We start from the raw sequence: 12,012 nt of genomic DNA, 5'->3' as shown, positions 1-12,012 counted from the left end.
TACTTTCTCCGGACACTGCGAGAGGGCTGTACAAGCAATGATCACACGCACGGCACAGCGGACACACCAGGAACCGCGGTGTTGGCCGTCGAATGGCGCTAGCTGCGCAGCATTTGTGCACCGCCGCCGTCAGTGTCAGCCAGTTTGCCGTGGCATACGGAGCTCCATCGCAGTCTTTAACACTGGTAGCATGCCGCGACAGCGTGGACGTGAACCGTATGTGCAGTTGACGGACTTTGAGCGAGGGCGTATAGTGGGCATGCGGGAGGCCTGGTGGACGTACCGCCGAATTGCTCAACACGTGGGGCGTGAGGTCTCCACAGTACATCGATGTTGTCGCCAGTTGTCGGCGGAAGGTGCACGTGCCCGTCGACCTGGGACCGGACTGCAGTGATGCACGGATGCACGCCAAGACCGTAGGAACCTATGCAGTGCCGTAGGGGACCGCACCGCCACTTCCCAGCAAATTGGGGACACTGTTGCTCCTGGGGTATCGGTGAGGACCATTCGCAACCGTCTCCATGAAGCTGGGCTACGGTCCCGCACACCGTTAGGCCGTCTTCCGCTCACGCCCCAACATCGTGCAGCCCGCCTCCAGTGGTGTCGCGACAGGCGTGAATGGAGGGACGAATGGAGACGTGTCGTCTTCAGCGATGAGAGTCGCTTCTGCCTTGGTACCAATGATGGTCGTATGCGTGTTTGGCGCCGTGCAGGTAAGCGCCACAATCAGGACTGCATACGACCGAGGCACACAGGGCCAACACCCGGCATCATGGTGTGGGGAGCGATCTCCTACACTGGCCGTACACCTCTGGTAATCGTCGAGGGGACACTGAATAGTGTACGGTACATCCAAACTGTCATCGAACCCATCGTTCTACCATTCCTAGACCGGCAAGGGAACTTGCTGTTCCAACAGGACAATGCACGGCCGCATGTATCCCGTGCCACCCAACGTGCTCTAGAAGGTGTAAGTCAACGACCCTGGCCAGCAAGATCTCCGGATCTGTCCCCCATTGAGCATGTTTGGGACTGGATGAAGTGTCGTCTCGCGCGGTCTGCATGTCCAGCACAAACGCTGGTCCAACTGAGGCGCCAGGTGGAAATGGCATGGCAAGCCGTTCCACAGGACAACATCCAGCATCTCTACGATCGTCTCCATGGGAGAATAGCAGTCTGCATTGCTGCGAAAGGTGGATATACACTGTACTAGTGCCGACAATGTGCATGCTCTGTTGCCTGTGTCTATGTGCCTGTGGCTCTGTCAGTGTGATCATGTGATGTATCTGTCCCCAGGAATGTGTCAATAAAGTTTCCCCTTCCTGGGACAATGAATTCACGGCGTTCTTATTTCAATTTCCAGGAGTGTATTTCACAGGTGATTGAAACAGAGCAGTGTGTGTTGTCATTGTAGACGATTTGTCTCTCTCCATTCATTCTTATTGATAGTATGGTGGTTGTCATATCAATATAAAGGCTAGTGAGTGGTTACATGTACACTTATGACCCAAAACATTATGACCTCCTGCTTTTTAGCTAGCTGGTACACCACTGGAATGCAATATGGCATCATTTCTGCATGGTGTGGATCTGACAAGTACTTGGTAGTTTTCCAGATGTATTTGGAATATATGTTTATGCATAGGTCATGCAGTTTCCATGACTTTGGCCTTGTAACAGGAACAGTTACCCTGCTGGAGCATGCCATTGCCACAAGAGAAGACATCAAGCATAAAGGGTTGCAGATGGTCCACAGTAATGTTCACATAGTTCACAGCTGTTACTACTACAGGTCCCACGGAAACCCAAGTGACTGTTCCTCATAGCGTTATACTGCCTCGACTAGGCTATGTCACAGGCTATTCCTCTGATGGAAAAGTTTTGTCTGTAACTGGATAGTGTAGATGGTGGTGAGAGTTAAGCTTCTGCAGGTAATGCAGGATTCTGTCTATCAGTTTTTATTTACCTAGCTGTATGTTGGAACAAGATGACTTCCCAAATCCCCACCAGCACACACCAAGTGGGGAAAGAGCAAAAAATAATAGATGTTCCCAGTATTTCAGATGGACCACTGACAAGGGAACTGTCCAATCTGACACGTCAAAGCCTCTCCTGAAAGTTTTTGTACAACAAGAATATATCCAAAGAAAAACATTTCAATTGCTAAGACACGCTGCAAGTATTTTTTTAAGATTATGTGACTTACCAAACGAAAGCGCTGGCAGGTTGATAGATACACAAACATACACACAAAATTTAAGCTTTCGCAACCAACGGTTGCTTCATCAGGAAAGAGGGAAGGAGAGGGAAAGACGAAAGGATGTGGGTTTTAAGAGAGAGGGTAAGGAGTCATTCCAATCTCGGGAGCGGAAAGACTTACCTTAGGGGGAAAAAAGGACATGTATACACTCGCACGCACACACATATCCATCCGCACATACACAGACACAAGCAGACATTTGTAAAGGCAAAGAGTTCGGGCAGAGATGTCAGTTGAGGCGGAAGTACAGAGGCAAAGATGTTGTTGAAAGACAGGTGAGACATGAGCGGCGGCAACTTGAAATTAGTGGAGGTTGAGGCCTGGCGGATAACGAGAAGAGAGGATATACTGAAGGGCAAGTTCCCATCTCCGGAGTTCTGACAGCTTCGTGTTAGTGGGAAGTATCCAGATAACCCGGACGGTGTAACACTGTGCGAAGATGTGCTGGCTGTGCACCAAGGCATGTTTAGCCACAGGGTGATCCTCATTACCAACAAACACTGTCTGCCTGTGTCCATTCATGCGAATGGACAGTTTGTTGCTGGTAATTCCCACATAGAAAGCTTCACAGTATAGGCAGGTCAGTTGGTAAATCACGTGGGTGTTTTCACACGTGGCTCTGCCTTTGATCGTGTACACCTTCCGGGCTACAGGACTGAAGTAGATGGTGGTGGTAGGGTGCATGAGACAGGGTTTACACCATGGGCGGTTACAAGGGTAGGAGCCAGAGGGTAGGGAACGTGGTTTTGGGATTTCATAGGGATGAACTAAGAGGTTACGAAGGTTAGGTGAATGGCGGAAAGACACTCTTGAAATCCTCCCCACTCCACCAAGAAGGCTGGAAACCTTTTGGTTAAACAAAGGAGAGAGAAAACCCTTAAACTTAAGCAGTGTGCAAAGTTGGTTTCGTTTTGTAAAATCTGAACATGAGTTTTACGAATGGAAGAAAAGTTTACCCGCATGTGAAATATGCACCAAAATGAAACTTGCAAAAGTGTAAAGAAACCTATTCCAAAGATTTAGAATTGCTCATGACAGATAGTGCTCCATTACCAAGGGACTGGATGCTCTCAGTTGTAATGGAAATGAACAGTGCTCATTTCCAGGTATCTTCAACCTAGTTAAGCTGATTCAGGAAATTACATGGAAAAGTAAGTCAGGAAATTATGGAATTTTGTGAAGTTTATTTCAAATAAACTCATAGAGGAGATGTCATTAATAGATAATACTATATAATTTTGTAGCTCAGCTACTTGTTATCCTGTAAAAGCCGTGTAACAAAGCCAATCAATCACGTTTCGTGCAAACCACAGTTTAACATTCCTGGTGTGTGTGGGGGGGGGGGGGGGGGGGGGACACAGAGTTGCTTGCACAGTTGATTCATTTTCATATACAACAATGCCAGTGATTTTTTATCAGTGGGTTACTTTTTCATTAGCTTCATCTCTGACTTCAGGAACATGAAGACAAATTAGGAGCAAAAATTTAAAAAAAGGATTGTTTACTTGCAAAAGTCTTTAATCGACACAGCAAAATTTGGGAACATTGGAGGGAATAAGTTTCAGTATCATATCCAAAACATCATCTTACCATTTGCAGAAAATGATTCGTTGCATTTGTTGAACTTTTAGACTGAACATAATGACACCTCTTTAAGAGGATGGCAAAAAGACAGTTAATATAATTCAGATTCCACCCAAAAATAATAATGTGGTTCAACCTCTTGACAACATAATTTCCTACAGCCCTTTGTCATTTCAGTTTTATCAGTGGAACAATATTGTTAAATTTCAGTCATGTCTGCATTGTCAGTTTGCATCGCCACATTTTATGAATTTGATCAAGTATGCCTGGTATGCAGTACAATGGCCACAACAATTTCTTACTCCTTTCCATTTCTGTCTAAATAAAACTAGTAATTGCTGTGAAATGTCTGAATGCATTATCTTTTCTTTTATCAGATATGCCTGATGTAAGGAAAATATTTATTTGTATCCTCCAGTAGACATTTCACATTTTTGCGATGATTACAGGGAATAAACAAGGAGCCAGTTCATTGTTCGGTTGACTTGCTGGCTCTGCCAGAATGTATAAAAGATAGATAGATGTACTTGACTCACAGTAAGGTCATATGTCCCAAACCCTTTTACACAGAAATTTTACAAATTTTGGTCCACCAATATGAGTTGTAATTGCTAGGAAAGTCGAAGAAAATGCAGAATGGTCACTCATTCAGAAAGAATGATTTACACTGAACCTGAAATGAAAATGAAATGTCGTGTGAGTAGGGCCTCCCGTCGGGTAGACCATTTTCCGGGTGCAAGTCATTCGATTTGATGCGACTTAGGCGACTTGCGCGTCGATGGTGATGAAATGATGATGATTAGGACAACACAACATCCAGTCCCTGAGCAGAGAAAATCTCCGTGCCAGCCGGGAATCGAACCCGGACCCTTAGGATTGACATTCTGTCACGCTGACCACTCAGCTACCAGGGGCGGACCACACTGATCCTGACTTTAGTATTGTTGTTGTGGTCTTCAGTCCTGAGACTGGTTTGATGCAGCTCTCCATGCTACTCTATCCTGTGCAAGCTCCTTCATCTCCAAGTACCTGCTGCAACCTACATCCTTCTGAATCTGCTCAATGTATTCATCTCTTGGTCTCCCTCTACAATTTTAACCTCCACGTTGCTCTCCAATACTAAATTGGTGATCCCGTGATGCCTTAGATACTTTAGTATTAACTGCTCTAATAAATATCTTATGTGCAACAACGGGTTGCATGTCTTCCATATCGAGAAGAGAACACAGAAGCTGAAAATGACTAAAAGTATTGTTTTGAGGTGAAGAAGAAACTTAAGTCTCCTACATTTGCAAAAGTTTTATCACTCAGTCCTCAGAAAATCTTTGAGGAAAGAAATGTATCAACACAAACTCAGGTGATACTATCAAAATAAATTCTCATAATATTGCACGTACGAAAGTAAAGTGCTAAAAAGGCTGCTATTGCCTACACACCAGCTCGAGCGTTAGCTCCACTCGGCATTTGCAAAATAAATTGAACCAAAGAAAGTGTCTCTCAATCTAAATTGATTCAACAGAAGAAAACATAAGAGAAGTAATGAAATGCCAAGAAAACAGTCAAACCATGCAGACCTGTGGCACTTGCCATATAAAATGATGAAGACTTTGTGATCCACAGTGAGATCTCATTATCCTCTTAGTTCTTCTCCTCCTAGACGGGAAAAAGGAAAGCTATCTCGCTGATATACGGCTCCTGTACTACAGTGGAATATGAGTAGGTTCAGGAGACATGTATGAAATGTAAGTGTTAGCATAAGTAAAAATCATGTGCTTATATCTACAGGGTGCAAATTTTAAATTATTCTATTGACACTGCACTTAGGAATACATATTCCACAAAAGGGATAAACTCAATGGGAACATAATAATCCACCCCAGTCTTTCTCACAATAGCTATGCACATAGTTGCTGTAATAGTGCATATTCAATATAATGTTATATTTTTTACCAGTCAACAAAGCAATTTTTGAACAAGTACTGCCTGGCCTTTTTTTATTAGTATGGCAACTACCAAACTGACAATAAAGACAAACAACAAGTGTGTACTGTCAATATACTGTAACATATTGCAGAATACACCATGCATCATAGTATTTCTGACTTTGTTTTACCATATTTAGAACTTGAATTCTTACTCTGAGGACAGTTCCTAAAAAGTCTGTACATAAGAGCTTGCTGTATAATATGTGACTAGCTTTTACCACCCATCTGGTCTGTTTATTTATTTACGCAGTTTATGTAACATTGCAACACTTGATCAGTCCATATACACTATAGTCTTCAGAGTATTAGCTAGACATGCTTTGTTGGCTTCTTCTGATCACAAATATTTTTCACTTTTTCCAGTCAGGTAGCCCCTTCTTCATCTGAAATTGAGATTATTTTTGTTTAAATTCTCATATTAGCACTTCTTAGAACCCTGTTCTCTTCTCAGTCTTTGATTTGTTGCAGTGTTATATTCAACTCTTCTAAATCGTACTGGACTTCTTTAAGCATTTTTTCTTGGTTTTATTTATCAAAAATTAGTTCAATTGTTGTTTCACTAGTCTGATTCATAAAAAATGTTATATATGGCAAAATGTGCAATTCTACTTTTTCACATTGTAATTGTATCAAATATTGACTAATATACATAATACACAACTTTGTTGAGTAACAGTCGCCATTGTCCTTTACTGGATTTGAAGCTTTTTGAACTTGATGATTGTTTTCATGATCTTTCTGCCCATTTTTTGCCATTTGTCTGTTGTTCCTTTGATTTTCAATGATAAAGAGGGTCTCATTGTCAAAGATTTGCCTGCTTTAATTACAGAGCTGTAGTGTATGATTTTGGCATTCATAAAGAGAGATTTCATCTTACATGTTGGCCAAGATAATAGTTGTGCTTGTTTCAGTTTCATTTTTTATATTCTGCTTGTGTCCTCTCATTTGAGTACCAAGTTACGATTTCCCCCAAGGTATTTGAACTTATTTACAACCTTAACTAAAGTATAATGGCCAGTTTATCTTATTTTTTTCAATCCTACCCTTCCTTCCTCTGTTTAGTTAATTTTTTCACTGCCTCTGTGTTTTTATTGCACATAATTTCCTGTTCTTTTTTTTTTCTTATTTATGAATCATTTCTACTCACCTCTACTTCCTTCCAAATCTTATTTGAAACCAGCAGTCCAGTTTATCCTCCCAATCATTACAGTTTCTTAACCCAAAGCCATAAATAACATTTCCTGTGAATTTTCCTTCATCTTTGAGTTTTTCCAATTTCTTTTCCTCAATTTCCTTTCTTGTTTACACTAGAAGGAACCCGTGCCATTTTATGTGCCTTTTATACAGAGTACCATTGGCTTGCACTTGATAAACAGAGATTCTCTATCTATAGTATAAATACTTTTTTGTTCCATAAATGTGGAGATATTTGTGGATTTACCACATGTAAGGAAAATAAAACACAGGTTGCATATTTTGCATAATTGATGTGATAAGATTTATTGTTTCTCTGATCGTAGTTGAAATGGACCTCAAGGATGTGGAGCAAGCCAAAAAAATGAAACATATTTCATTTACACATGAATACCATAGAAATATAAAGAAAAGTAATTTGTAAGTCTTTGTTGCCAATAATCATCAAAAAGAAAGAGTATGCAGTGTTAACTTTCAGTAGCATGGCAAAAGTAGTGTGGCATGTGCCTGGGTAAATCTGCACAAAAGGACTTCCCAGAAGGTACTTTATTTCAATATATTTCTTTTTAACTTTCATCATTTTAATAATGCTCACCTCAGCATAATTTAGTACAGCGGCAAAGATCATGACATCATGCACGTATGCAAACCTGTCGTCACCATCATTATCATCATCATTTTCTTCTTCTTCTTCTTCTTCTTCAGCACCTACTCATCCCTCAGAATGATCCTCAATACAAAGCTGGATGGTTCTTTTAATCATTTGTATCTCATTAAGAATAGTGTACAAAAGCCAAGCTCTCAGTTGTCTGAAACATTCTACACAGTCACACAAATAATGTTTTATGCACAAACTTGAAAGCATTAATTTTTTGTAGTTGCCCTTTCTAAGTTTACAGAAACCATACTGCGCAAGCTTATTCCTCTTTGCAATAGTCTCTTGATATACTGCTTTCTGTACTTCAAAAAACTGGTGGTTGTTAGGTTTGTTGTGGACAGAGGTATGATGTAGCCATCTTTGACTGGAGGTCAGCATTAAGGAAGTGGCTTGGTGGGTTGAGGAGGACAGGTGAAGCGAATGGTGGAGAAAGAGTTGAGGTTCTGGAGGAATGTAGATAGGGTGTCCTCACCCTCAGTCCAAATCATGAAGTTGCCACGAGTGAATCTGAACCAGGTGAGAGGTTTGGGATTCCTGGTGATTAAGAAGGATTCCTCTAGATGGCACTGAGTAGGTTGGCATAGGAAGTGGCTACTGCTGGCACCCATTGTCATATCCCAGATTTGTTTGTAGTTGATGCCTTCAAAGGAGAATTAATTTTGGGTGATGTAGTTGGTCATGGTGACCAGGAAGAAGGTTGTAGATTTGGACTTGTAAGGACTACAAAAGGCAGTGTTCAATAGCAGCAAGGCTATGGGTTTTAAAGATGTTAATGTAAAGGGCGGTGTCATCAATAGTGACAAGCAGGGCACCATGTCGTAAAAGAACAGGGACTGTGCAGAGTTGGTGGAGGAAATGGTTGGTGTCTGTGGAAGGTAGGTTGCGAGTAATAGGCTGAAGGTGTTGGTCTGTGAGGGTAGAAATTCTCTCTGTGAGGGCACAGTATCCAGTCACAATGGGATGTCTTGGATGGTTGAGTTTATAGACTTTAGAAAGCATGTGGAAGGTAGTATTGCAAGAAGTAGTAGAGGTGAGGAGAGAGAGAGAGAGAGAGACTGGGGAGAGTTTCTGGGATGGCCCTAAGGACTTGAAGAGAGGCCGGAGATCCTGCTGGATTTCTGGAGTGGGGCATTGTATCACAGCTGGCAGAGTTCTTCCACCAGGTAATCCTTGCATTTCAGGAAAGCAGTGGTGGAGCCTTTCTCAACAGGTAGGATTGTAAGGTCATGATTGGTTTGCAGGCGATGGATTGCTGCTCTTTTTGTGGATGTATGGTTAGCTTGCATATTAAGGGATATAGGAAATGACATTGAGACAAGGTTTGAGGTTAAGAAATTCTGGAAATTCCAGAATTTCTTAACCTCAAACTGTGCCTCACAATAATTCCAAAATCCTGGAACATGCAAGCTAACCTTACATCCACAGAAAGAACTGCAATCCACTACCTAAAAATTTATCCTGACCTTATAATCCTACCTGCTGAAAAGGCTGTATCACTGTTGTTTTGAACTGCAAGGATTACATGGCAGGACTCCACCAGCTGTCAGATTCATTCATCTACAAACCCCATCCCAGTGACCCAATCCGAGAAATTCAGAAGGATCTCCAGTCTCTCCTCATATTCTTAGGCCCATCCCAGAACATCTCCCCAAAGTCTACCTCTCTCACACATTCAGTCTATTACCCACAACCTGTCCTCCTATATGAAAGATATCAACCACTTCCTCCACCGACTCTCCACAGTTCCTGTTTCTTTATTACAGGATGCACTGCTCATCACTACTGATGCCACTACCCTGTATACTAACACATCTAATGCCAATGGCCTTGCTGCTATTGAACACTACCTTTTTTAATGCCTGATAAGAGTCCAAATCTACAACCTCATTCCTGGTCACATGATCAACTATATATGTACCCACAATTACTTCTCCTTTGAAGGCATCACCTACAAATAAATATGGGATGTGGCAGTGGGCATCTGCATGGCTCCATCCTATGGCTAACCTATTTATGGGTCAGAGGAATCCCAAATCCCTCACCTGGTTTAAATTCATTGATGACATCTTTGTGACGTGGATGAAGGGTGAGGACACACTATCCACATTCCTCCAGACCCTCAACTCCTTCTCCTCCATTCGCTTCACCTGGTCCTCCTCAACCCAACAAGCCACCTTCCTTAATTTTGACCTCTAAATCAAAGATGGCTACGTCATACCTCCGTGAGCACCAAACATAACAACCATCAGCAAAACCTCCACTTCATTGCCTACCACCAATTCCATACCAAGAAGTCCCTTCCATACAGCCTAGCCACACATGCCATTGCATATGTAGTGACAAGTAGTCCCTCTTGAAATTTAACAGGGATGTCACTGGGGCCTTCACAGACTGTAATTACTCTCCCTACTCCATACTGAAACAAATCTCCTGTGCCTTACCCCTCCAGTCATCCATCAAGGCCCAAAGTCCTACCATCTGGCCACAGTGGAGTATCCCCCTCATGACTCATACCTCCCAGTACTGGAGCAACTGAATCACATTCTCCTCTGTGGTTTCAACTACCTCTCGTCATGCCCTGAAACGAAGAATGTTCTACTGACTGTCCTTGCCATCCCTCCCACAGTGGTATTCTGCCGCCCACCAAACTCTCACAATATCATTGTCCATCTCTACATAACCCCTGCTCCCAATCCCTCGCCTCATGGTTCATATCCCTGTAATAGACCTAGATGCGAGACGTGTCCCATATATCCTCCTACCACCATCTGCTCCAGTCTTGTCACAAGCATCACCTATCCCCCTATCCCATCAAAGGAGGGGCTACCTGTGAAACCAGTAATGTGATCCACAGGCTAAACTACATCAACTGAGCTGCACACTATGTGACCTTGACAAGCTGTTTATTTGCATGAATGGCCACCGACAAACTGTGGCCAAGAACACCCAGTTGCTGAGCTGTCCAACACAAAGTTCTTCATTTCAAGGACTGCTTCACAGCCTGTGTCATCTGGAGCCTTCCTACCAATACCAGCTTTATTGAATCCCCCCCGTCTAACCTCCAAACTGCACCTACCTGCCCTACACTCTCTCTCCTTCATTCCTGTACGTTCCCACAAGCAGCAGTTTACTGTCCCCACCCCTACCCTGCTATCCCTTCCGCTCCCCACCCCAGCCTCCTCCTTACCCCACCACCCAGTTTGCTTCACCCATCATGCATAGTTGCTCACAGTCTAGCTTCGGCAGCCAGTGAAGTGGTATTGAGTGTGAGAGTTGCATTTGTGTGAATATGTGTATGTGTGTGTTTTGTCTAATTCAAAAATAGTCTTTTTGTTGTGCCTGTCTGCAACTCAAAATTTCCTCTGTATGATGAGTACCAATCTATCCTGTTCATAATACCATAAAGTTCACAACCAAAAATAAGTAAATAGTCTGTACTGTGTACAGGCTGATTGGAATCTTTTGCTTAAGTACAATATAGTGGATGACGCCAATAACGGAAATGTGGAGGCAAGCAGAAGTATTTTGCTTCTATAGAGAATAATAGTGTAGAATAATAATGTACTCAGTAATATGCAGTCTCTTCTTAAGACATCTGAATTCTCAGAATGTTTTGATGTTGGAGAAAGGTTTCTTCATACCATGGTAAATTAATACTGAGGAATTTCTTATATACTTGGTGGTGCTCTGCATGCTTCATTATATTGTTTGAAAGGAAAATTGAGTTGAGACAACTAATAAATATGAGACAGAATTCTGGCCATTAAATATCTTCAGCAGGCAAAATGTTTAATACTGTTGATAGTAACATATAAAATTGGTGACATTATCCTAATAGATTTTGGAACTATATGTTCTTTCCTTGGGCAGGAGAGAGGGGTAAAATGGGAAGCTTAAAGAGGAAAGACAGATCACTCAGACCACAAAATGAGGGGCAACCAGCAGCAATGAGGACAGGGGTAGACAATGAGAGAGCCCACTTGCTTCTACCAGCAGTGAGGATGAGGGTAGACAATGAGAGGGATCCACCAGCCAAATGACTGAGATGGTGAGCGACATACTGGTTACATCAACAGGGTGTTGCCTTTAGTGTCTGATGATGATTATTTGAGAAAATTTCTTCCATTATAATGTAGAATGTTGCTAAGAGCCTTCAAAAACCCAAAATGTGTGTATAATAGAAGCAAGAATATTTATTTAAATCTGCAAGTGATTATGTGTAATATTCTGCCACTTTTCATGTGCAGGTCATTTTCGCCATAATGTGGTAAGTTTTTGTTCTGCTATAATTTCTTTAGAGGAAAACATTGATAAGATAAAACATATCCAGA

At 42.2% G+C, this 12,012-nt stretch overlaps 1 protein-coding gene across 2 annotated transcripts in view; it reads left to right on the top strand.

Annotated features, from left to right (window-relative positions):
• LOC126353939 (intraflagellar transport protein 122 homolog) overlaps nucleotides 1-12,012 on the top strand; it is a 247,092-nt gene that overhangs the window by 223,465 nt on the left and 11,615 nt on the right. Inside the window, exon 24 of one of the 2 annotated variants that reach the window (XR_007565246.1) lies at nucleotides 7,350-7,564. The exons of the other annotated variant lie outside the window; for it this stretch is intronic. The gene's annotated coding sequence lies outside the window, so the exon portion shown is untranslated. The remainder of the gene's footprint in view (nucleotides 1-7,349; nucleotides 7,565-12,012) is intronic. 2 annotated transcript variants of the gene reach the window in all.

This window comes from Schistocerca gregaria, chromosome 1, assembly GCF_023897955.1.
Source record: "Schistocerca gregaria isolate iqSchGreg1 chromosome 1, iqSchGreg1.2, whole genome shotgun sequence".
Classification (NCBI taxonomy): domain Eukaryota; kingdom Metazoa; phylum Arthropoda; class Insecta; order Orthoptera; family Acrididae; genus Schistocerca; species Schistocerca gregaria.
The sequence above is the reverse complement of the archived record's forward strand: the minus strand, read 5'-3'. Positions and strand labels throughout refer to the sequence as shown.